Source organism: Ambystoma mexicanum, chromosome 14, assembly GCF_040938575.1.
Source record: "Ambystoma mexicanum isolate Mex_15411 chromosome 14, UKY_AmexF1_1, whole genome shotgun sequence".
Lineage (NCBI taxonomy): Eukaryota > Metazoa > Chordata > Amphibia > Caudata > Ambystomatidae > Ambystoma > Ambystoma mexicanum.
In genome coordinates, this window is record NC_090940.1 from 123,458,855 (window position 1) to 123,482,069 (window position 23,215).

Below are 23,215 nucleotides of genomic sequence, written 5' to 3' on the forward strand. Positions count from 1 at the left end.
GGCCCATATTTATCTACCATACATTTGATGTAATTTACACTATTCGATCCAAGGCCCTCATTTTCTCTAATGAAGTTCATCAATTTGGTGCGTTAAATTTGATTAGCATTCTTAAGCTTAGGCAAACTGCACCTAATGCGGTTTCCAGCATTGTTAATCGAGATTACGCCCCTTTTATCGTAACAGCATTTAGGGCCTTTTATATCAAGAAGCGAACACAAAGGGAAATGATCACTTTCCTCACAAATAATGATACCCATGTCGATCACCAAGGCAATCTGATTTACAAAAATGTAATTTAAAGTAGAAGCAGTACACCCATCGATTGTCGTATATCCACAAAGAGCAACCCCATTGTAATTCCTATTTAGCCAGACAAATCCATGTAGATATCATTTATGGGACCAGGACACACCATTTCTGTTATACCCTTCAAGCCGGTCGGGTCCCGATGACAAATAATTACTACAAATATCAATGCCAGAAGGTATTTTGGTGTTAAACTCTCCACCAATGATCACCGGACAACCCATATCAACTGCATTTAAGATATCCTCTACGATCCTAAGTATAGCAATATCAGCATCAGTTGCTGGAGTGTCATATATGTTGATAACCAAAATTACATTTTCTGCCAAACTAGCATTCAACATTTTCCCTACGAGTACATACACACATCCAGGTCCTAATTTACATATTTTCCAATTCTTGTTCACCTAAATAAGTAGGCCTCCTTTGCGTCCTTTAACAGCAGTTTCTTGTATAGTAACAAAAGAGTCTAAGGCAAGGGGCTCTAAACACCAGGTTTCTTGTAACATTATCAGCCCAAACATCTGCATGTGGTCTAAGAGGCCTCCTTCCATTTTATAATGTTTGTGCTCCATCATACTCCACGAACGAGCTACAAAACCTCGTATCAGGGTTTTTTTGTTAAAATATGATCGGAAGGCCTAAAAGACACATAGCCAATAGCCATCAATGTTACCCTCTTCATGCACAGCTTTATATGTATGATCTCTATGATTTATTTCAGTTGCATCCCTTTTTATTAACATTCATATCCCCTGCTTGGCAATTTCTAGATACAATATCAGGTTGATACAGATGTTGATCCATTCGCTCTCTGCTGTACTTCGCCTTTGCTATTTTTACTAGCTCACATGTATAACCTTTCTTAAAGATTTCATTTCCATGTGCCAGGACAGGATCGAACAGTTCCTCCATAAGAAACACTACATTAGACCTCACTCTGCCCTTATCTTCAACCTGGTCAACCAGCAGAATATCATCACTCCCAATTACCATTAAAGGGAATATACAATGTAATATATTTACTAAAATTGCTCGATTAATAGGAGTTGGCTTCCCCATGAAGAGACACAAGTAAGGCCCAAGATCATCACTTTGATGTTTTATCATAGTAGCAACAGTAGTGTGTTTCAAACAGCGAACAGGCTCATTAATGCACATTGGATCAGTTGACCTTTGTGCACAAGCCGTGGTAGCTTTCCTTACATCAAGGGATGAGTTATCACAAAATAGCACCTCAATACCATCCAGTGCATCAATTACATCTTGCTCAGACCTAGTCTTTTTCTTTAATCTAGTCAATCTAGATTGATCTTGAGTGACTTGTCTATCCTTCCTGATCCGCAGTTGGCCGTTCTGCTCAAGTATTAGGCACTTATATCACTTTCATTCACTTTCTTCTTATCTGATACCTTTGTTTTTTTTTTAGATGTTACGGTTCGTACGACAGGGTTACCAATCTCTTTAGTCACATCCATTGTTCTAATTCCCTTTCTTTTGGATGTCTTTGCCGTGGAAACCAGATCATAATGCCTCTGCTTGTCTACAGTTAGAGCAACCATCGCAGATTCAGTGTCAATAGGTCGACATTTCGCTATATATCACAGCCTGATGATATATGTTAAATTTTCTTCCATTTTTCTTGCCACTTTGTTGCCCACACCTACTTTCCTCTTACAAATAGTAGTCTTAACAGCTTCTATACTACTAGCATGCTCTGTGCATGTAGTTGCTATATTGCTTATAAGCCCATCATTGGTACTGCCGATGTTCAACACCTCATTATTCAATATCTTAGAGATACTTCAACCATTGTGAAGATCTACAGCAACTTCATTTGCCACCTCTCCCAGTCCATACAAATATTGAGGTCAGTTACAACAGCTACATTCGCCCTAAAACCACTACCAATACATTTATGTAGCATTGTATCCAATATTATTCAGTGCCCTTTTAATCGTTTTCAAAGCTTTATTCAGATTTGTCCTTTAGCACAACACAAAATCACAATCACAATTGATAAAATTACATTCAATTAGCCTAAAAAAAGACAATGAGACCACAGACAATAATTCCAAGCATCTTTAACATTTAGGCTAGTCCTTGAGAGGAGAGCGAAGCTTGCAGCCTCAAAAAGTGCATTTAAAATTAAAATAAAAAAGTTAATTGAACTGCAGGGGGCGAGCACAGCTTGCAGCCTCGAGGGTAGCCTATGGGTGAGGCAAATCGATGCTAAGCAACTTTCTTCTTAGAAGCCAGGCACGATGACCATACCTGGCAGAGGCAAATACCACTTTCCACTCCATCGTATTAATGAGGAACTGCATTAATTCCCTCGTGCTTCTCAAGCCTATGCCAAGTAAAAGAGGTAATAAATACCTTTTAATGTAGCTTCTAATGTTTTGCATTTATTAATGATGACTGTCAGCATTTGTTCTAAGGCTTTGTACAACATAGTTGATGAAGCACTTTCTCGCCTGCTTTCAGTCTCAAGTTCCTTATGAGTAACATGATGAATAATATCCAATGCAGCCTCAGATGAAAGTACTGGAGTCAGGGAAACAGACTGTAATGCATTTGCCGTCACAAGTATAGAACTGCCAAATCCCTTTACGGGGCAACAGTTTCCACTTTCCGTGCAACCAGTCTCTCCATTGGGCACAGGATCAAACACATCATTACATGTCTCGCCAATTGGAGATATACCTGTATGCACTAGTGGCCTCTCAATGACAGACAATGACTTAGAGATGGTATTATCTTCTATAGGTATAACAGTGGTAATACTTTCAGTCAATTTGCAGCCTAAACAAGCCATATTTTCAGAAGGTTCCAGCTCATTTAAGGCTCTATTCATGCTCTTGTCCTGTGTCGAAAAGAACATGTGATCCTTGTGGTCTGTCCGCTCACCAAAGCCTTACTATTTACAGGAGGCGCTTTACTTACCTTTGGCTGACAGACACATGGATGTCTAAAGGGATAGTCACAAGGATCAGCTGCACTCAAGCTTTCACCACTTACCGCAGTAGACGTCTTGGAAATGAAGGAGTTCTATGATACAAATGTGTTACAGCAAACATCAACCTCCTCACTGATCAAGTCCATTCCATCCGCCATAAGGTCGGACGGCGTGATGGTGACACGCTTTTCACGCTTCACTGTCGCACCTCTTCATCGCTTCATGCTCCTTTTTGTAGTTCATCTGTTGGGCGGCTCCACGGTTAGCACCCACAGTCACTGCCACCTGGGATTCTGAATTCAGGAGTCCCAAGGATTAGTCAGTCGACACAAAGAACATCAAGGACAGAACATCACTCCCAAAATCCAGGGTCGCTTCAACCCTTCATGTTCCTTTTTGTAGTGCAGCTGGTGGCCGGCTCCAAGGTAAGCACCCACAGTCACTGCCACCTGCGAATCTGGGTTCAGGAGTCCCAAGGATTAGTCAGCCGACACAAAGCACAGCAAGGATAGAATGCCACTCCAAAAATACAGGGTTTCTTCAGCACTTTCTGTTCCTTTTTGTAGTTCAGCTGGTAGGCGGCTACAAGGTAAGCACCCGCAGTCACCGCCACCTGGGATTCTGGGTTCAGGTGTCCCAAGGATTAGTGAGCCGACTGTTAGGCAGAATTACATGCAGTACCCTTTGGGAACACTACACACAATTAAGACTACAGGTGTAAGCACAATCTCACCTTTGGAATTAGTCTGTATTACGCAGTTTAATGGTAGCAGGGCTGAGCAGCCAGGCTTATCTTAAGAGGTATGTGCGCAGTACAAGGTGTTACACCAAGGACTTGCAATCACACTGGTTCAAACAAACACTTACTCAAGGTTTCTTGGTAAAACAATATTAATTTTTGTACACTGTTAATTAGAAAGCATTCTACTAGTAATAAGCAGCTCAATATCACACAATAATACACTAAAGTACCAAACCAATACTTTTCTGAACAAGTTAGGCTCCCCTGAAGTGGGAGCAAAATGGCACTTCAGTAACTTTCAAAAGGGGTAAAAAGACAGAGGTTATAAGAATCAAACACAATTACTTTCATAGGAAGGGCAAATAGTTTCAGTTCCCTACAAGAGGCAGTTCAATTCAATAGGCCTGGGCCAAAGTCAATGGATCAGTGTCTTAGAAAGGATAGCACAGTTCTGGTAGTCAACGGTTAAGTCTTTGCCAATGTTCTTAGAAGTAGTTTGCACGAAAAAGAGTTATATGTCGGATTAGGAGCGAACAAGACTCCAAAGTTGGGAAAGTTTCACAAACTTTCACTGCAGCAAAGAGGATTCCTCGACCGCATTTGCACAGTACCTTATGGAAGAAGAAAAGCTGTAGCTGAGGCAGTTGTTCCTGGCAGTTCCTGCAGATCTCAGTCGTGGGGATAAGAGAGATGTTGTTGGGAGGTTCCGGCACTGCACGGGGACGGATCCACAAGCTTGGCAAAACGTCGGTTTTAGGTGTGAGTGCCTTAAAGTCCACAAACTGGTATCCTTCTCACTGGCTATCCGGTTTTCAACAGCACTATGAAGAAAATTCGACCAGTATGGAGATGGTTTCCAGGGTGGATTGCGAGTTGATTTTTTCCACCAGCTCAAGGGAAGAAGTCGTCCTTGAAGGGGCTTCTCTGTCAAGGGAGTTTCAGGCAATTCGGACCTGCAGCAGGGCTTCACCGGGCAAATCAACGGTCCAGCCGTTGCAGCAGTCATCTTCCTTCAGCTCGTCTTCGGTTCCTTCGTTCAAGTGGTCGACTCTGCCTTCCAAGTCCCAGAGACCTGCTTTTAAACAGTTTTCTCCTAATCATTCAAGACTAGCTGTCACTAACCCAGCAGGGTGGCTGTCCTTACCGGATAGTCAGCCAGCCAATCATGCCAGAGTGCTTTCCAGTCTCCTAGGAGACTAAGCACAGGGAGTTTTGGGCACCTCCCTCACATCCTGTCCACTCCAGACACTCAGGCGCCAGAGGGGGGCTTCAGTACAGAAGCCCGCCAAAGGCAAATGAACAAAGGGACCAAAACTGGTTTGGCGCGCAGAGACAAATACTAGAAGGACCTATCCAAAAAGAAATGGCGAAAAAAGTTGATTTTTTTTTTAAAACGGTTTTTACAGAGTGGGCTCAGATGCCATCTTGTAAAACATGGCTCCGGTGGATTTCAGCTACTGGAGTGTTTAAACAGGTTGCGGTCGGGAACATCATGGTAATACCACTGCTAGCAGCAATCCTGAGAGGAAAGGGTAGCATTTGAGTTTTCTAGGCATAGGGAATACTAGGTATTCCCTCCAGCACTCTGCTGTAAGGCAGGGTGTGCTGGGTCTAGCAATTTAAAAAGACTAGCAAAGTCAATTTAACTTTACATTCACTGGGAGGCAGTAGTCATTCCCAGAGAAGGTATTTAAACCTTGGGAAGTTTGAAAGACATCCCTGTGTCACTGTACTGTGACACACAAGAAAAGGTGATGCCTATGGAGTTGTCTAAAACTCCATATCCAAAGAAAAGAAAAACACAGAAAACAAACAGATTTAAAAAGTACAGAGTCCCATAGCTCAGCAAAAGAGCTGGGGGTCTCTAAGGTAGGGAGGATTCAGCACATTTTGAGAATTCTCCCCCACACTGACACATAGCACATCAAGGACACAACGCCACTCCAAGAATGCAGGGTTGTTTCAACGCTTCCTGTTACTTTTTGTAGTGCAGCTGGTGGGCGGCTACAAGGTAAGCAGCCACAGTCACCACCACCTGGGATTCTGGGTTCAGGAGTCCCAAGGATTAGTCAGCCGACACAAAGCACATCAAGGACAGAACGCCACTCCAAAAAAACAGCCTATATAGTTGCTCCCAATGCTGTGTGGTGGGGACTGTGTAAAGAAAAATGTCAAAAAAAAGAATTGTGTGTTGGTACAGTGAGGTGTAGAGAAAACCATATCCATGTAATACTAATACGACAAAGTTATTTTACTCTGTGCATTTATGTCCCAAAAATATATGAGCACACATTTGAAAAAAGGAAAATGCCTAATTCAAGAGACACAGTTTAAATTAATTTCCATCAAGTTTGCAAATAGGGAGGACAGGTCAGGAAGATACTTTTTATATTTCACAGGTAAAGCAACACTGAAACTCAAGCACTGTAATGCACAATTTAACACATTATCACAAAAAGGATATGCTTTATGAATTTAATGGGCCTGTAATACAGGGCAGCCTGCAGTACCCGCATCAAGCACACAACGTGTTCAGCTGCACCTTATTAAACTGCCTAAACTATTTTTCTGCAACACATTAGAAACTGCACATTATGGTCAGCAACTGGAAAATCTCTTGCATTTGATTAAGCAAGAGGCCAGGTATTAAAGGCAATGGGAGTGTGTGGCTATGTATTATAAGGAATATGATTCTCCCTACCATATGTAAAAAGCATATTGCAAGTCACTTTGGGGTTCTGTGGCCTTAGAAAAATGGTAGGGGGTACTTGATACTGTCAACAAAAATAAGAACCCCAGGATTAAGCGAGTCTATCTTTGCCTGTATAAACAGAACATTTGTATACTTTAAGGAGAAGCAGCATATTTTTAATGCATAGGGGATAACCATGTATAATGCCATCAAATGACATGATAACAAATTAGGCTGAGGGGCTTGTAAATGTTATCTGAACCCCTAGGTGGCTTTATTGGAGCATAATACCACCATAACCCTGTTACCCTTTATGCATGTTTTTCTTTACATGTAAAAAAATACATTTTTGCTGCAGAATGTTTCGCCCTTAATTCGGGGTCATTTTCTGCCAATTGGTAGTCTAACAACTGTTAGAATTATATAGAATAAGCCATTCCTGGCTTGTTATTCAGAGTGGTCATCCACAAGAGCTTGCCATTAGAAATGTACATTCAAGCTTTATTGGGGGTTAAACATACCCGGAAAAACCTGTTTAATTTTCAAACATGAAATAATCACTAAAGACGGGACATTGAAAGCTTGTGTCTCCTACATGGTAGACTTTGAGGGAATTGTACTTTTTGACTGACTATAAATGGTTGCAAGGACCAAACGTTCTAAAAATGCTACCAACAAAGGTTCGAACACCAAAAGTTCAAACCTTTGGTGGTAGCATTGCAGGTTAGTAAAATAAATAAAGAAATTGCAGGGGCTGCGGGGGTGTCCCCCGCAACACCCTGCTCACTATACTGTGTGGTATAGTGAGTGGGGTGTTGCGGGGGACACCATCGCAGCACACCCGCAAAAAATAAAATTAAAATAAATAAACGGGGGCTGCAAGGGTGTCCCCGGAAACATCTCGCTCTCTATACTTCACAGTACAGTGAGCAGGGGCTGCGGGGGAAACCCCTGCAGCCCCCGTAGTATAAACATGTGTTTGAATGCGGAAGGTGCAAACGTTTGGTGGTTCACACCTTTCTCATGTGAACATTCCGGCCGCGTCAAAATCAGCCGCGGCAGGATCACTTAGAACCGACTTTCAGAATATTATAGAAAAATATAAAGTGAGATGCGCTTATGTTATTCGGTAGGTGTGGTTTAATGGTAGATGTTTTTTTCCTTTTCCGACAACAGTTTTTATTTTTACTTTTATGCATAATATTTCAATGCACAGCAAATAATATACTGTTCCACTCAACCGGAATGTTAACTCAGACCAAGGTCAAGTAAAAATAGCAATAAAGCAACCCCAAACATTGGGCTCCATTAAGAGGTCGGCGGTAACTCGCCGGTGCCACCAGCGGGTTGCCGCTGACTCCGAAACACTGTTTCACGTGTCTGACTTCCCGGTGCCACCGGGAAATTACAAGTCCCGGCGACTCGGGAAGTCAGGCATCGGATTTGGTAAGTCCCGATTCACATGGAGTCCCATAGGACTCCATGGGGATGGGGAGTCAGAAGCACTGTTGCTAACGGTGCCGGTGCTTCCGTGACAACTGTGCCTATCAGGGCCGATGCACCCGGCAGTGCCAGATCTGCTGGGGGCAACGCCCCTGCAGGTAGATTTATAGTTTGGCATCCTGGAAACAAGAATAAGCTTACCGACACCCTTATTTCCGGACCGCCATAGTTGTAATGAGGCCCTATGATGTAGGATGAAGACCACAGAATGGGAATGGTCTAATGTTTAAACCAGCATCCTCAGCTCGATATACCCCATGTTATCTTACTGTATGGTTGAAATGCAACGTGGAAACCTTGATAAAAATATAATTTAGAAAAACAGAAAAGAAAATTGAAAGCACTGCAATCACCATGAAAGGGGTAATAAAATGGACTCTGTTCAAATTCTGAAACATATAAAAGGTTATTTTGTATGGGGTGGAGCGGGAAATAAAGGTAGTTAACCTAGTTAACCAAGAAGCAGTGTTTTTACACCTTCATTTTCCTCTCTGCTCCTTACCATTTTCTTTCAACACAGAGAACGGGCTTACAGGAGCACCTCCGGGTTGGGGGGTGCACTCTTTTCCGGTCTTGGCTGTGAAATTGTGGAACGCAAATTCAAGCACTGGCGAATCGCCTTCAGTTTCACAAGGCCTTAAAGACGTATCTTTTCGTCGAATGTTCACGCCCAGGCTAGATCTCTTTCCTATTGCCCAGATGCCTTCGGGCCTCGGTCTCGTGCTTTATACATCCCTAAATAAATACATGAGATCACTGCCATGCTTTCCACCTCTGTCTTGAAAGTACATTCGTTTTACACCTGCATGAGATTTGCATGCCGACGTAAAAGGAATAGAGTCAAATAGCAACCACCTGCATCCAGCATCTGCTAATTGCAGGCAGATTCTACAGGAATACCCTAGCAAACGCTGTCTGCAAAGCACCATGTGCAGGAAGCCATTACTTGTTCACATGATCAAGTGTAAAATTAAAAGGTAAAGGCGATTTCACATGGTTTTACTCTTTACGTTTGCACTGCACCTTGCAAAGTTGAAAATTGCATGCGGGGGACGCAACAGCATGCAAATCCTAGAAACGGCAGTCCCTCCGTTGCATGGAGTTATGACCCGCACCGTAGCAATTGCTAATCACAGTTGGGACAATGTGGCGAAAAGGTAGGTAATCAGATACTCTAGTCCGAGAAACCGGAAATAAATGTATGGCGTTTTCAACAAAGCATCTGATTATGTTCTGCGCGGCCAGCAAGATTTCTAGGTGATTGCATCACAGAGTATCCGAGCAGATCTGAAGAAGATTGGTGGGCAAGATTGTTGGAGGGCGAAAGAACTCGGTTGACTGTAGCTCTGACACAACTCATGATTGAAGCTTCTAAAAGACTTATTTTTAAGGATGCAACATGGCTAGAAAAGCCGTCAAGTGATGCACTGCAAATAGTCAAAAGTTGAATGAATTTTTCCCTTTGCTTTTCTTTTATTTGTAAGCAAATCATTCTGAATGTTGGCAAAAGGTTTTTCTATTTTTATGTTTAAGCACTGTATGCCAAATAAATAAATAAATAAATAAACAAACAAATAAATAAATAAATAAATAAATAACTAAATAAATAAATAAATAAAAATGTATGGCGTTTTCAGGTGAGGCAGTTCTTCAAAGAAAATAGCATTCGCCAGCCCATTGAAGTGCCATAGAGTTCAGGTCAAGAGAAAATGAATCGGTCAGATCAATAGAGTGCAATGCATTTTGAGGCATTACAATGGAGCAGCATTGGAGGTCACGGCATCCTTCAAGGACTTTCTTCTGCGTGGCCATTGTCTGAGAAATACAAACTATTTGCTGGGAAACCATTTGTTGACCCTGACAGATGGCGGAGTTCACAGCGAGCAGAGTCAGAGATTCAAAATGATTGCTTTTTTTTCGTGCAGTTTATAGTTGATTTTGTTCATCAATTTGCGGCCGTGTTTTTGGACTGGACCAAAGGTGATGACTAATATGCACTTCCTCACTACTGGGTGTTTCCAGAAGACAAGTGGCCTACTTCCCAAACCAGCCAGTCACAAAGCCTGCGCAGACCCCATGCCGCATCGCTGATTGTGCTCGTATGTATGTTGCACACTCAGGAAGCTATGCAATGGACAGCAGTGGATTCCTACTGCATCGCATGTTCCCCAGACGTATTGGGTGCCTAAGACTGTACTCACATCTCCCTGCAAGAACCACACAAGACAGACAATCTGTATCTCTACAGGCTCTGTTGGCAGTCCACTAATGCGCAGGCCACCTGCAATGCCAGGGAGTTGGTCCTGAACATGCACAACAGACGGCAGTCACATCTTCATGCACTCAGTGGTGGCGGCACAACTTCCGGCAGGAGAATACGACCACATGTGGCTCATCTGCAAGGGGCACATGCTGCACACTACATACAAGCGGCCATGCTGTCATCGCAAATTCATTCTCAAGCCATGCACGGACAGGACTACAAGACACATTAACACAACAGTTACTCAAGCTATGTACATGCGCACACACATAGCATGAAGTGTCATAAAATAACATCCAAAAACCCTACCAAATCTGCCCTCTATGACGACACCTGATGACACCCATCCAAAGGCCACCAACTCATTCGGAATCTTGTAATCCAGATTCCGTTTTCAAGACCACAGTAGAAGGGTGCTGCTATTTAAGGTGTGTGTGATACTACTGAGTTGCTCCATCTTGCACAGTGTGGCTGTGCATGGTGGACTGAACAACCAACGTGATGATGGTTTGCACTCACATTCAGAACCCCTCTTTGGTAGAGGAGAAGTCTGGAGGGATGAGTGCACAACATATCATTCTGAGTCGACTGGACTATTGCAACTCTGTGTACTTGGCACAGCCAAAGGGGCTGGTGGCCCGGTTACAACGTCTCCAGAATCTAGCAGCCAGGATGGCAATGGATTCCCCTTACGGGCCCATACATCCGCGGTATTACACTCCCTTCATTGGCTCCCAGTGTCACAACGCATTCAGTTCAAAGCTCTCTGCATTGTTCATCATGCCTTACACGATCAGGGAGCAGAGTACTTACGTGTCAACTTTGAGCGCTATGTTCCAAACCGCCCCGTGCGGTCAGCATCGGCGAGCATGTTGTGTGTGCCTTCTTTTCGCCTTACTCGGGTGGGGGAACAGGCCATCTGGATTGCAGCTGCTCAGCTATGGAATATTCTTCCACTACCTAAGAAACTGTTGTCGAACCATCTGGTTTTCCAGAAGGCAGTGAAAACTTATCCATTTTGAGCTATTGGTCTCTCCTGGTGAGGATGTGTTGTTCTATGGATGGTCATCTATCTCTCTAGTGCCATGATGCCTACAGGTGACCGTGCGCTCTATAAATTACCATAACATAACATCAAGGGACTGCCTGCTTCTCAGCCATTTGAGATAGAGCACATCCAAACGAGAATGGCACGGAGGTGACCACAATGCATTGCAATGATGACAAGAGTCCTGACTACAGCATGGCATCGCCAACCACCTAAATGTGCTTGCGCACATGGCACCAGCTACACAACATATGTGCAATGAAACACGCAATATGGCAGAAGATACAACCCCAGACACAGAAACATGCCTACAAGTGAAGACATGGGAGACAAGACAAAAGCCTGCACAGACACCAGGTCAGAACACACATCAACACACGCCCCGCAATGCAACACACACACATGCATCATCACGCAGGACTGTGCCCATACATGAGTACAACATTTCAAGGCGTACACATAAAAAGGCCACATGTCATACCTAAACATCTATGGCACCTGTAAAGCAAACGACACACATGCTGAATGTGTGCCATATGTATGTGTGTGAGTCCGGTGCACACTTGTGGCGTGTACACGCCACAGGTGTCATCGGTATGGCAATGGACGTTGTGCGATGCATGACGCAGTTTATTCCTGTCGTTCCTTTGGGGGAAACTCCACAAAACTAATGTCAGATTGCCACCATCAATCAGTCCAGGCCCACGGACATACATCCCGCACCACAGCGTCATCCATTGGGACAATGTCCCAGCACAAAGACAGTGTTTCGGGAGTGGGGTGGCAAAGACCCCCCAACTTTACCAATGGAGGATCACACAAATAGTGACGGCAGTATGCCATCACTGCCAAAGTTTGCAAAGGCCTGAAGGAAGGAAGGGGGTTGCAACATGGATCGGGCAACAATATAGCCATAGATGACAGGAGATAGATTGCAAATAATTGCATGACTGCAGGGCCGAACATGTTAACAAGAACTGGGAGGACCTGCAGCACTGGGGCCGGCAAAAGGCAGAGACCAATCCTGACCCTGAAAAGGCCAGTGTGCATTGAAGAAGAGTACTCTGGCATCTTCCCTTTACGGCTTTATAACTGCATAGGGTGATGTCCACCGTTTACGGCATAAGCTGTCCTGCCCCATCCTGCTACTTGATTGGCCATTTCATGTCCTTGTCTTTGGGTATGCCATGCCAGTGTGTACCTATTGTGACATACACATGCAGAGCGATGGTTCTTTCTACTGTGAAACGGCCTTACAGTTTCCCATTGGAGCTACTTTGCTGATCCTTTGCTGTGATGGTTGATGATGGCATTTGCCTCGCGCTGGTTGGGATGACCATCACTACAGACAGGGGTGTTGCTAGGCATGGAAAAGATCAGGGGCTAAGCTAATGTCAGGACTGGCGGGATTCGGGGCTAGCTATATCCTTTTGGTTGTAGCCCCTGAGCTTCTATCCGGGGCTACAACCAAAAGACCCGGGGCTATAGCCCCCTTAGCCCCCTCTAGCAACGCCTCTGACTACAGATGGCACTGTTCTGAACCTTTGATGTTGTTTCTGCTATGTGATTAAAGTGAGGCCAGCTGGCCACATTGTTCTCTATTGAGTGTTAAATGAGTGCTGGGTGTGTGTACCCATTCTTTAGAACCGGAAGTCGTCAAGTCCCAAAAAGTAATACAAAAGATTTGGACCTGGAGAAGGGCGCTCAGCCAATCAGGTGACTGGAAGAGTAGGACGAGAATACACAATCTCCGCCCACTGTTCCAGCGACCCGAGGCCCTTCCCTGGGTGATTTTTTTTCTCCCTTTTTCTAACATGGGGACGCAAAAGGGAGGCTCTCGCCTCCCCATGTTAGAAAAACCCAATGCCCCTTTCCCCAACCCCAATTTACCTGCGGAACTGGAGCATTGCTCTGTGGTGTCCCATGCTCCTCCTGTCTGGCCGCCTCCAATAAGGTACCTTTTCCGATGACGGCAGCTATTTTGGAGCATGTTTTCCATGGCTGTCGTCATCCGAAAAGGGACCAAGTCCCTTTTTTATTTTAATGGTGGCAACCATTTTTTTGACATTTTCTTCTCTGATGGGATATGGGCTCATGCTGAGCTCATCTCCTGTCGGACGAAAAAAAAAAGTAAACTATTGGCACCCCAGGAAATCCCAGGGTGCCAATAGCTTTCACGCCCCGGCTGGGGACGGGGTGGGGGGTGGACATGGTATGCAATGATCTTAACGAATACAAAACAATTAATTGAATTTTTAACAAACCGAAGACGTCTAAAAATAAATAAACCATTTTTTAAAACTATATACATGTGGATGGGAGTGGGAATAGTAGTTGTGTGGTTGAGGGGAAAGTATGAATACAAAAAAGGGGGGCTTAGGCAGGGGGAACCCCCACAAAAGAAAGAAAAACAATTCGTTTTTTTAATGTCCACCCCCTAGCCGGGGACTGAAAGCTATATTTTCCAACGAGGTCACATCCACACTCTGAGTCACTTTCCTCCTTTGTGTTGATAAGAGATGTTGGCGCGACTCTTCCATGCCACGCAGGAAGGAGTGTTCTGCAGGAATGGCCAAAGTATCAGGAGTTTCCGGCAGTGTTATCCCTCGAACTCAACCACTTAACGTCATCATTTCAGGCATCCCCTCCATTGAGTCTCTAAAACCACCAGTGCCTACACCACATGTGGCCCAGAGGCAGCACCACCACGCCAAACATCAAGGAAACTGGTTGTCTCTGTGTACCATGCCCCATCCTTGGAAGTGGATGACATCAAGTATTTTGTACTCACTAGGAAGACAACATCCATAATTTTCTGACGGGTTTATGAGCCCTGGGCAAGGGGGCGGGGCATAAGAAACAACTATGTGGGTGGAGTCTGGCCACTGCTCAGCCAAGCATCTCCTGATAGGCTTCTTACTGTATTTAGTTAAAAAAACAGAACATTAAGATGATGAGTAGATTCCTAAACACACCTTTTGAGCCAATGAATATGTGATGCTTTGGACAGAAAGTGCCTGGATTGGATCACATTCGCGATACCTAATTTATTTATTTATTTATTTATTTAATGTGATTTAGTCAGAGAAAACTCAAACTTTACACATATTATAAAAAATATAAATTATATATAGAATAACTCACACAATTATACAATGTATATATAGCAGTAATTCCATAATTACAATTTCAATAAGTCAATAAATCACTTTAAGAAAACATACAGCTTAAAATGAGGAGTAATAGAGCCAACAAACAAAACAAGAAGTCCGAACTCTACTAGCTTATCACTTACTTACTCATCCTTCCTCCGATCATAATTCCCATCACCTCTCAAACTTTATCACTCAATCGACTCTCATCTTCGATTCTATTCAGGTTCAGCTCCTGCTCGCCAATATCTCTCTTAACCAATTCAATCTTGGTTTCAGCCTTAAGCCATACATTATAAAGGGCAATTAGTAGACTCATATTCCCTGAGTTAATACAATAGCACCAGAAGGATAGTTCTTTCAGAGAATCCAGATTATGCACATATTTACCCAGCAACAAATGGATCATATTGTTCATTTCATGACAATCCGTTAATAGATGTCTGGCTGTTTCTAGTTTGTCCATTTGTTTGCAAAGCCGGCAAATACGATCTTGGATAGGCATCTTAGATCTACTCCCAAGTTTCATCATGGTTGGTAATTGTTCCATTCTCAGTAGGATGATAAATCTTCTAAGTTTTTTAGCTGGGCAGAGGTTCAAATAGTTCTGTGGCTGCATAAAAGTATACATTCTGTTTTGGACAAAATGATAATTTTTCAATGTACTTAAGTGAGCAAAATTCTCGAGCCAGTCCCACAAATCAACTTTCTTATTCAATGCATTAATAGCAGATTTTGTAATGCTAGTTCCTGTATGATTCCAACCTATGTCCGCTAGATATTTCATCATGGGTACATATAATCTATCCCTAATGTATTTTTTATTTAATTCCTGGTGCACAGCAGATAAAAGGGCATTGGAGGTAGTATTCATCATTTTTAAAAAGAACACCGCTCTGTTTTTTAACACCACAGCTTTTAGGGAGGTGAGTCCTAGTTCCAGTCTTATAATGGCCATAGGCACTCCAGGGGGCAGCCCCAAGATCCTTCTCCAAAATTTGCCTTCAATGATTTGTAGCCAGTTTAAAACAGAAGTTAACAATGCCTCCAGGCCATAGGTAATCGTAGGGATAAATACTTGGATGTACAGTTGACGTGTTGCCCATACCGTAAATCCACCCTGTTTACGAGTGAAATTGACCATTAAAGCTGTAATTTGGGCTGCTCTGATGGTACGTATTTGTCTACAAGATTTGTAATCCCCGTGGGGTTCGAATTCTACCCCTAAATAGCGATAAGACGGTGCATAGAGAATGGTAGTGTTACCCACCACCAGGTTAACCCGGGATACTTTTTTATGAGTGTATCTTAACACTTTCGTTTTCTCTAAATTAATGGTCAAGCCATTATTACTGACATACTCCCATAAGGATATGGCCGACCTTCGTAATCCACTTATGGTATTATCTAATATTACCAGGTCGTCTGCATAAGCAAGGACCACACAAGGGGATTCTCCTACTTTAGGGGGACAATTATCCTCAGCAGCTAAGACTATTGGAATGTCATGGAAATACAAGTTATATACTAACGGGGCCGTAACACACCCCTGCTTCACCCCTCTGTTCTGCAAGACACTACTGGTCAAATGTCCTTCCTGATCTAATTTAAGACGGACTGAGGTGTTCAAGTGGAGAAGTTTAAGGTAGTATAGTAGCCTTTCAGGGCAACCCATACTTTCAAGTTTTACCCATAACCTTTCTCTAGGAATGGTGTCGAACGCCGCCTTAAAATCGATATATAATGCATACATAGGGGGCTGCCCCTTAATGCTTGCTCTAGTACGCAAAATGTCTTTAATTATCAAATTGTGGATCGTGGAATATCCCCTTCGAAATCCGCTCTGGAATTTGCACAGGATGTTAGCTTCATCAGCCCACTTCTGGATTTCGCTCAACAGTAAAGAGGCAAACAGTTTTCCAGTAATATCTAGCATTGATAATAACCTGTAGTTATGAGGATCAAGCCAATTTCCCTTTTTAAAAATGGGAATTAGGATCGCTGTTTGCCAGGTATTAGGTATTTCTCCTACTGCCATGATCTTCTTAAACAAGATAGTAAGCAAACTGGCCCAAAAATCTGGATAGTTCTTAATAACGGCGTTAGACAATCCGTTAGGGCCAGGGGCTCTTGAATCTTTCAAATCTTTAATTTTATTATATATCACCTCGTATGATACCTCAAACGGCTGCTCATATGGAATTTGTCTTTTCGGCCTGTCTTTATCTACTTGACTTTTCAGATTGCGAGTTTCAAGGAATTCTACCCATGCTGCCCCATTTATGGGATTGACCAATTGACCTTTATTCTTACCCTTAGCCTCGCTTAGCAGCGCCCAAATGCTACGCGAGTGTCTAGACCCAATTGTCTGCACCAATCGTTGGTTCAAACGTGTACTCTCGGTCTTTTTGATGTTCTTAATAGTTATCCTGTATCTATTTTTTATTTTCCTAGTCAGTTCACTATATTGAAGCATGGGTAGTTTCATGGTTTTAATTCTTCGTAACTTGTCTCTGAGATCCCTTTTAGCATTTCTTATTTCTTTATTAAAGGATCTCATATTGCCTTCTGTTCTTAACATTGTCCCTATGGAATTGGAAGCATGTTTACCGGAGAAGGCCAAGATCCAGTCTTCTATTGCATTAATGTTCATAGCCTCAAAATACAAAGGGTTCAAATTGTCAAGATGGATCAGTGACTCCGTTGCTGATCTTATGTTTTTATCAGACCAGCTTATACGTGTACCAGCGTTATTAACTTTAATATTACCCATATAAGACTGAGGAGTAGGGTCCCAAGCAATTTTAAGTGCGCACCTTAAAATTGCATGGTCACTCCAGCTGTTATTGATCACTTCCATGTCCATCATCTGATGTAATAATATTGGACTCATAAAAATATAATCCAGCATACTCGAAGCGCTACCATTGGACCAAGTGTGCTTGGCTGGGGAATTACTAATTGTGCGACCATTAATCATTTCTAATTCCCAACAGTCAAACAGACTAATCCACCCCTGTTTCTCCCCACTCTTCTTCACATGTGTCATAGTACATTTTTCCTTTAATTTAGGATATTGCATGTTACCTCCTTTGCCTTTCATATGACAGTTAAAGTCCCCCAATACGATTACTGCTGCATTTCCTGAGTATATCATCCAGTCTGTCATAAGCTCTTGTAGCGCCTCTTGAATTTGCTCATAAAATGTATCGCCCGGGGGGTTGTAGAGGCTTAAGAGAAGCAATCTTTCCAGGCTGCTCTCTCTTCCCAACTCCACCTCTACCGCAATAAGGTAATCATCAAAGAGTCCATACCACCGTTTGTAGACTAATGCATTTGTCACCCCTATGATTAATCCACCATACGGGCGACCTCTTGTGCCCCTTTTTGCAAATGCTTGATGAACAACAAAGCCGTCTAGTAATAAGGGATCAACTGCCCATGTCTCCTGTAAACAAAAACAACTATGTTTTGATAATAGAGCCGTAGATCCCTCAGCTCTAAGTAGGTGTGTGAAACCACAGCAGTTCCAAGACAAGACAGTAAAATCTCAGTGGTTCTTTAAAACCCCCGGCAAAGATTCCAGCACCCACTTTAGCACTAGTTGCGCATCAGCAAGCTCAAGTTTTTTCCCTTCCAAATTCTTGACATTGACTGTTTAACTTTCTGGGGTGATCAGTTGCTCTTGTACAACGTTAGGGTCTCTCTCATTCAAATCCACATCAATTTCAATGTCTACTGTTCTCAGATCTTCTTTATATTTTCGAATAATCTTTGCTGTAGCTAGGAATTTGCAGTGTAATGCAGAAACATTGGGATTAAAGGCTCGACAAAGAAGAAGTCTTCAGATGTTAATACACGTAGTTGAGGGACGCAATTGAGCCTGGTTAATAACTCTGATCGTGTTAGCCATTTATTTTTGCCACTTTGATATAGATTTTTTATCAGGCAAACCCTATTGTCCAGGAGGTCTTCCTGATCGTTGATCATATTAGTCGGCGTTCTCATAGCTTTCCCTTCTTCCAGATTTTTCATAGATTGTTGAGGCGGCTCTATTTCAGTTTTGTCTTCTTCTTGGTCATCAAGCACCAAAGCTTCATCTTCTTCAACTACTGTCTTAGTTACTTCTTGATCCTTACGAAGCCAGCTTGTAAGCTGGCCCTCCGCAGGTGGATTCTTTTTCCTAGCTTTACTCGCTCTTTTCCTTGCTTTTTTAGAGAGGGATTCGAAGGCAGGTGATCCTTCTAAACAGCCCAGTTGAGGCTTCAATTTGGCAAGTTTTTGAGCCTTCCTTGCCAATCTCCGCTGCTTACACGAGAAGAAGACATGCGCACTATGTACATATTGGGTGTCCATCTCTTTGTCTGATTGTTCCTCTGACTCTACAGGGGTTGTTGTCTCTGTTTCCTTCCCCAATAGTACTTCTTGTTCTTTAACTATCTGTATAACTTCCTCATGTATGTCTTCAGTCTCTTCTATTTCTTTTTCTTTAAGTTCATGTACCGCAGTCAAAGTTACGGTGTTAGCTAGAATGCGTCCAGACATTTGTAAGAGAATCTTAAGTGCAAATTGTAATGCCGCTACTGAAGACTGGAGCTCGGCAATCTCGTTTGTCATATTTATTTGACAACCCAGCTCTTCTATTTCTTTTTCAGGTGCCTCCTCCATGGAGGTCATTACCAGATTCGGGGAGGCAGATAGCCTCCCTGTACTCTCTGTCAGTATAGGTAAACCAGGTGACGCACACATTACACTTCCACTTGCTGACTGATGCAGCCCTCCATTTTCTGCTGTTAATCGGGTTTGCGATGCCATCTCCTTTTGTATACTCAAACACAGCTCCAATAGTGAGTTATTGTCAATATCCTCATAATTAGAGGAGCTCATTAGTGCACTACTTCTAATTTCGTGCACCTCTTCTTCCTCAGTAATTGTTAAATTGATATCGGCTGGAGGGTATGGAGGAAAAAAGCCAGTTATTGTACCTTGGCCTGCGACCATGTTGCCCCTCTTTTTCTTTTTAGACTTGTTGTTTTTCGTCATAGGTAATTCTTCCTCACTCTCCTTATTTGGTTGTGCTATTAAATTACGAAGGTGGTGTCGATTCTTTGCAGATCCTCGGCCCGTTGGCATTATAATTCCAGTCAGTACCAGCCACAACAGCGGGGGGAAGGGGACTACTTAAGATGTTATTATCCAATGCTACTAACTGTAGCAGTCAATGAGTCTTAAATTACTATGTTGGACTGGTTAGCCTCCCAAAAACAGAGTATAGCGTAGCACCCAGCACCCTCAGCTATTATTTTCCATATAAATGAGAGAGAGTTGTATCATGAAACATATGGGATCAAAGGTATACCGCCCACAGTCTCCCAAATGTTTTTCCCCCAATCCACTAACAGTTATCAAAAATGAAGTGGGTAAAAGGAAGGTGAGAGAGGGGAGACGAGAGGCAGACAGCTAGTTCACAACTAGCACTGGGTGATTATCAGGCACCTTGTCCTTGACGTTGCTCCCAGACTCCCTCTACTCCCTCCACTCCTCCTCTGCTATCAGCAGTCAAGGCCCGTAGGCCACCCTCACTGGCGGCCACCCGGAGTCCCCGAATCCCAAGGCTCAAGGCCGCGTCACAGGGAGGGGTTACAGCAGGCAGCAGGGGGTAGCAGGGGGGACACAAAAGTATCCCGGAGAACCACAGGACATCAATTGCAGGGCTCCGGGCTCAGGGCTCACCGTCGTCCAACCCAGCTACTGGGCTCCAAGCTCAGCCCAGCCCAGCCCAGCTTACCACTGTCCACCACAGTTGCGCTCCTCCTTTGTACTCCGCTCCGCTTTAAGATGAAGAGCCGATGTTGAGCCGCGTGACGCTGCTCGGTGCTGCCGAGCACTTTCTCCCCAATGTGGGTGCGCCTGCACCCTGTGCCACGAACGGGGTCCACAGGGATCCACAGGGTTCACGCCGCTCCGCCTCTTCGAAAAAGGGACCCACAGGTCGTCAAGCCGCACCAGCTTCCGTAATACGGAGCACGTCAAGCCTCAACGCTGGCCGCTTCCGACAACAATTCTCAACAGTATCTCTATTGATACCTAATGATGTGGTGGGTGTATGGAGGAAGTTGGGGAGCAATGCAGACACAGTGTTACATGAAGGGCAAGGACCACCATCATTGCTTCACCATTCACCCTGCAGTTCTATCCACACATGAAAGCGAATATCTGCTTGCTTGAGATGCACATAACATGTAAGAGATGCTTCTGGATTTGTAAATATTGTGCATGTTACACACAAAACAAGTTGCTTTCCTGTGTTTAAAATGACTGCAAACGTGTGACTTTTAGACGCAGGCTCTTCTGGGATATGTTTAAAATTCTTTAAAGTCGTAAAATGTATTGAGCAGGATTTCAATCTATTCTACGTCAGGTGTGGAGTAATCAACCAGCCATGGCTTTTAGGTTCACATCATATTGCATTCTGGTGTTTGTAGTCCTGCATTTCTAATGCTAGAGAGGAAGGCACAATGGCATGCTGCTCAAGCCAAGATTTACCGTTTCTGAATATTTCCATGAAACAAGAATGTGAATGAAATTGTTGGGCGAGAAAAGTTGCCTGTAGATGTTCTGCTTTGGTAGCTTTAGAATGTTCATGTTGATCACTTTTGAGTGGCAGCTGAGAAAAGGTTTACTAATGTATGCAGAAAGAGCAAGCACTGGTAATAGGATTGATCCCATGACTCAGGTACACACATATGTATATCTCCAGAGATCTTTGTAGAACATGCATGCACATGTTCAAAAGGTCCTCCCAGCTTGTCATTCTCTCGCAGTGATTAAATGGGCAATATTTAGTTTGGTAATAGTAACATTGATCGATTACATCTGACACTAACATTGCAACGATGCTTGCCTTTAAAAGATCAAACTTCACCCTGATCGTAGCAGCATGCAAAAGTAAACACGCCAATGAAATAAATCCATCTCCAGTGTATGGCAGGGATTTGCAACCTTTCAGATGTCCAGATGTTTTGAAATACGACACCCATTATCCTTTGACATTCACTATGTCACCTTGGTTTGCTAATAGTTTTAGTTCAGAAGTGTGGAAAAGTAAGTTCCTTGGACACATCTGTCAGGTTCAATAAACTAGCGTTATTGCAGCCTCATGATGATCCATTAAGATGACAAGTATGAACCACTGGCTCCCATCACCCAGGCTGGGGCTCCCCAACTAACATACCTTCAATACATGCATTCCTACACTCACAGCCAAACATTCTCTCAGGCACACCGACAATCTCTCATGCATTCCCAAGCTCCTGCATTCACACAAAGCACCATACAACATAAACATCTCGAGAGCCAAAGGCTTGCAGACTCATGGTATATTGGGACCCGTGGACTAGGCCCATGTGTATAGAGTGCCGGCCGGCCATATAGTGAATTCAGGCCAGACCACCGAGTTCACATAGTCTCTTTAGAAGCTGTGGCAAAGGCGCTGGGGGGGCGAGAGGGGGACATTATTACAGGGAAGCAAATATGGATGATCGTAAGATAAACTGTGCCTCTTTTCGTCAAGAGCATATGACACCTATCCTCCCCTGGCCCCTTTACAGCCCACCCCCCACCCCCCGAGTAATGCTGGTAGACATTTGATGGTAGGTTTCCCCTACTTTCAGCAAAGATATTTGTTCAAATAAACCAGTCACAGAAGGATGTGTGCGTGCAAATATCCTGATCCAGGTTGGAAAATCTAATATTTGCAAAGCCGTTTAAATATTAATATTGTACATGCCACTGTAACAGCGCGAGCACTGAGAAGCCACTCGGCTTACCAAGAGGCGCTCAGTTAAAAGGCATTCAAGTTCTTGGCTTCACGAGGAAAGGAAAGCAGTTTCTGCCCCTCAATGCAGTGCTACACTGACAGCAAATACGAAAACGGTGTTCTATAAAATATATGAGCTGCAACGTTTTGCATGTAAATGTCATGTTCTTCAGGATTATTGTACTATAGCCCCCTACCCAGAGGGTAGATATTGGTGTATTGTGAATGCTACTATGTTATTTAATTAGTAGCTGAACTGAATTTCCTGCCCAGACAGCATGAGCGTGATAGTGCTAGACTGTTGCAAATTAAGTGTTAAAGTAAAAAGGGTAGGGACCCTAGACCAACGTAAAGTGCACAACCATCACTCCTTCAGTGATTCAATTAAATTAATGCACATTGCATCCCGGGGATCACAAACGTTAAAACGTACATATTGTTGTGTACCCTCAATGCAATGTTCAATTCTTTCAAGAAAGAGTGCGAAGGTGAGGAGTAAATCTGGGCAAAGTCGACCTTTACTCTTTACTTTTATGCCCCATCTTAAAAGTAAACATGGCTTTCAAAAGATGCTTTGCAGATGGCATTTACTAATGAATTCCTATGTAACCCCCTGATCTTTAGCAAGTGCCAATTCAGGGCTGGTCCCATGAAAATCTCATGCATGCATTAAAAGGGGTTCTCTTCCAAAAGGAAGCAGGAAAGCACGGTGGAGATACAAACTCTGC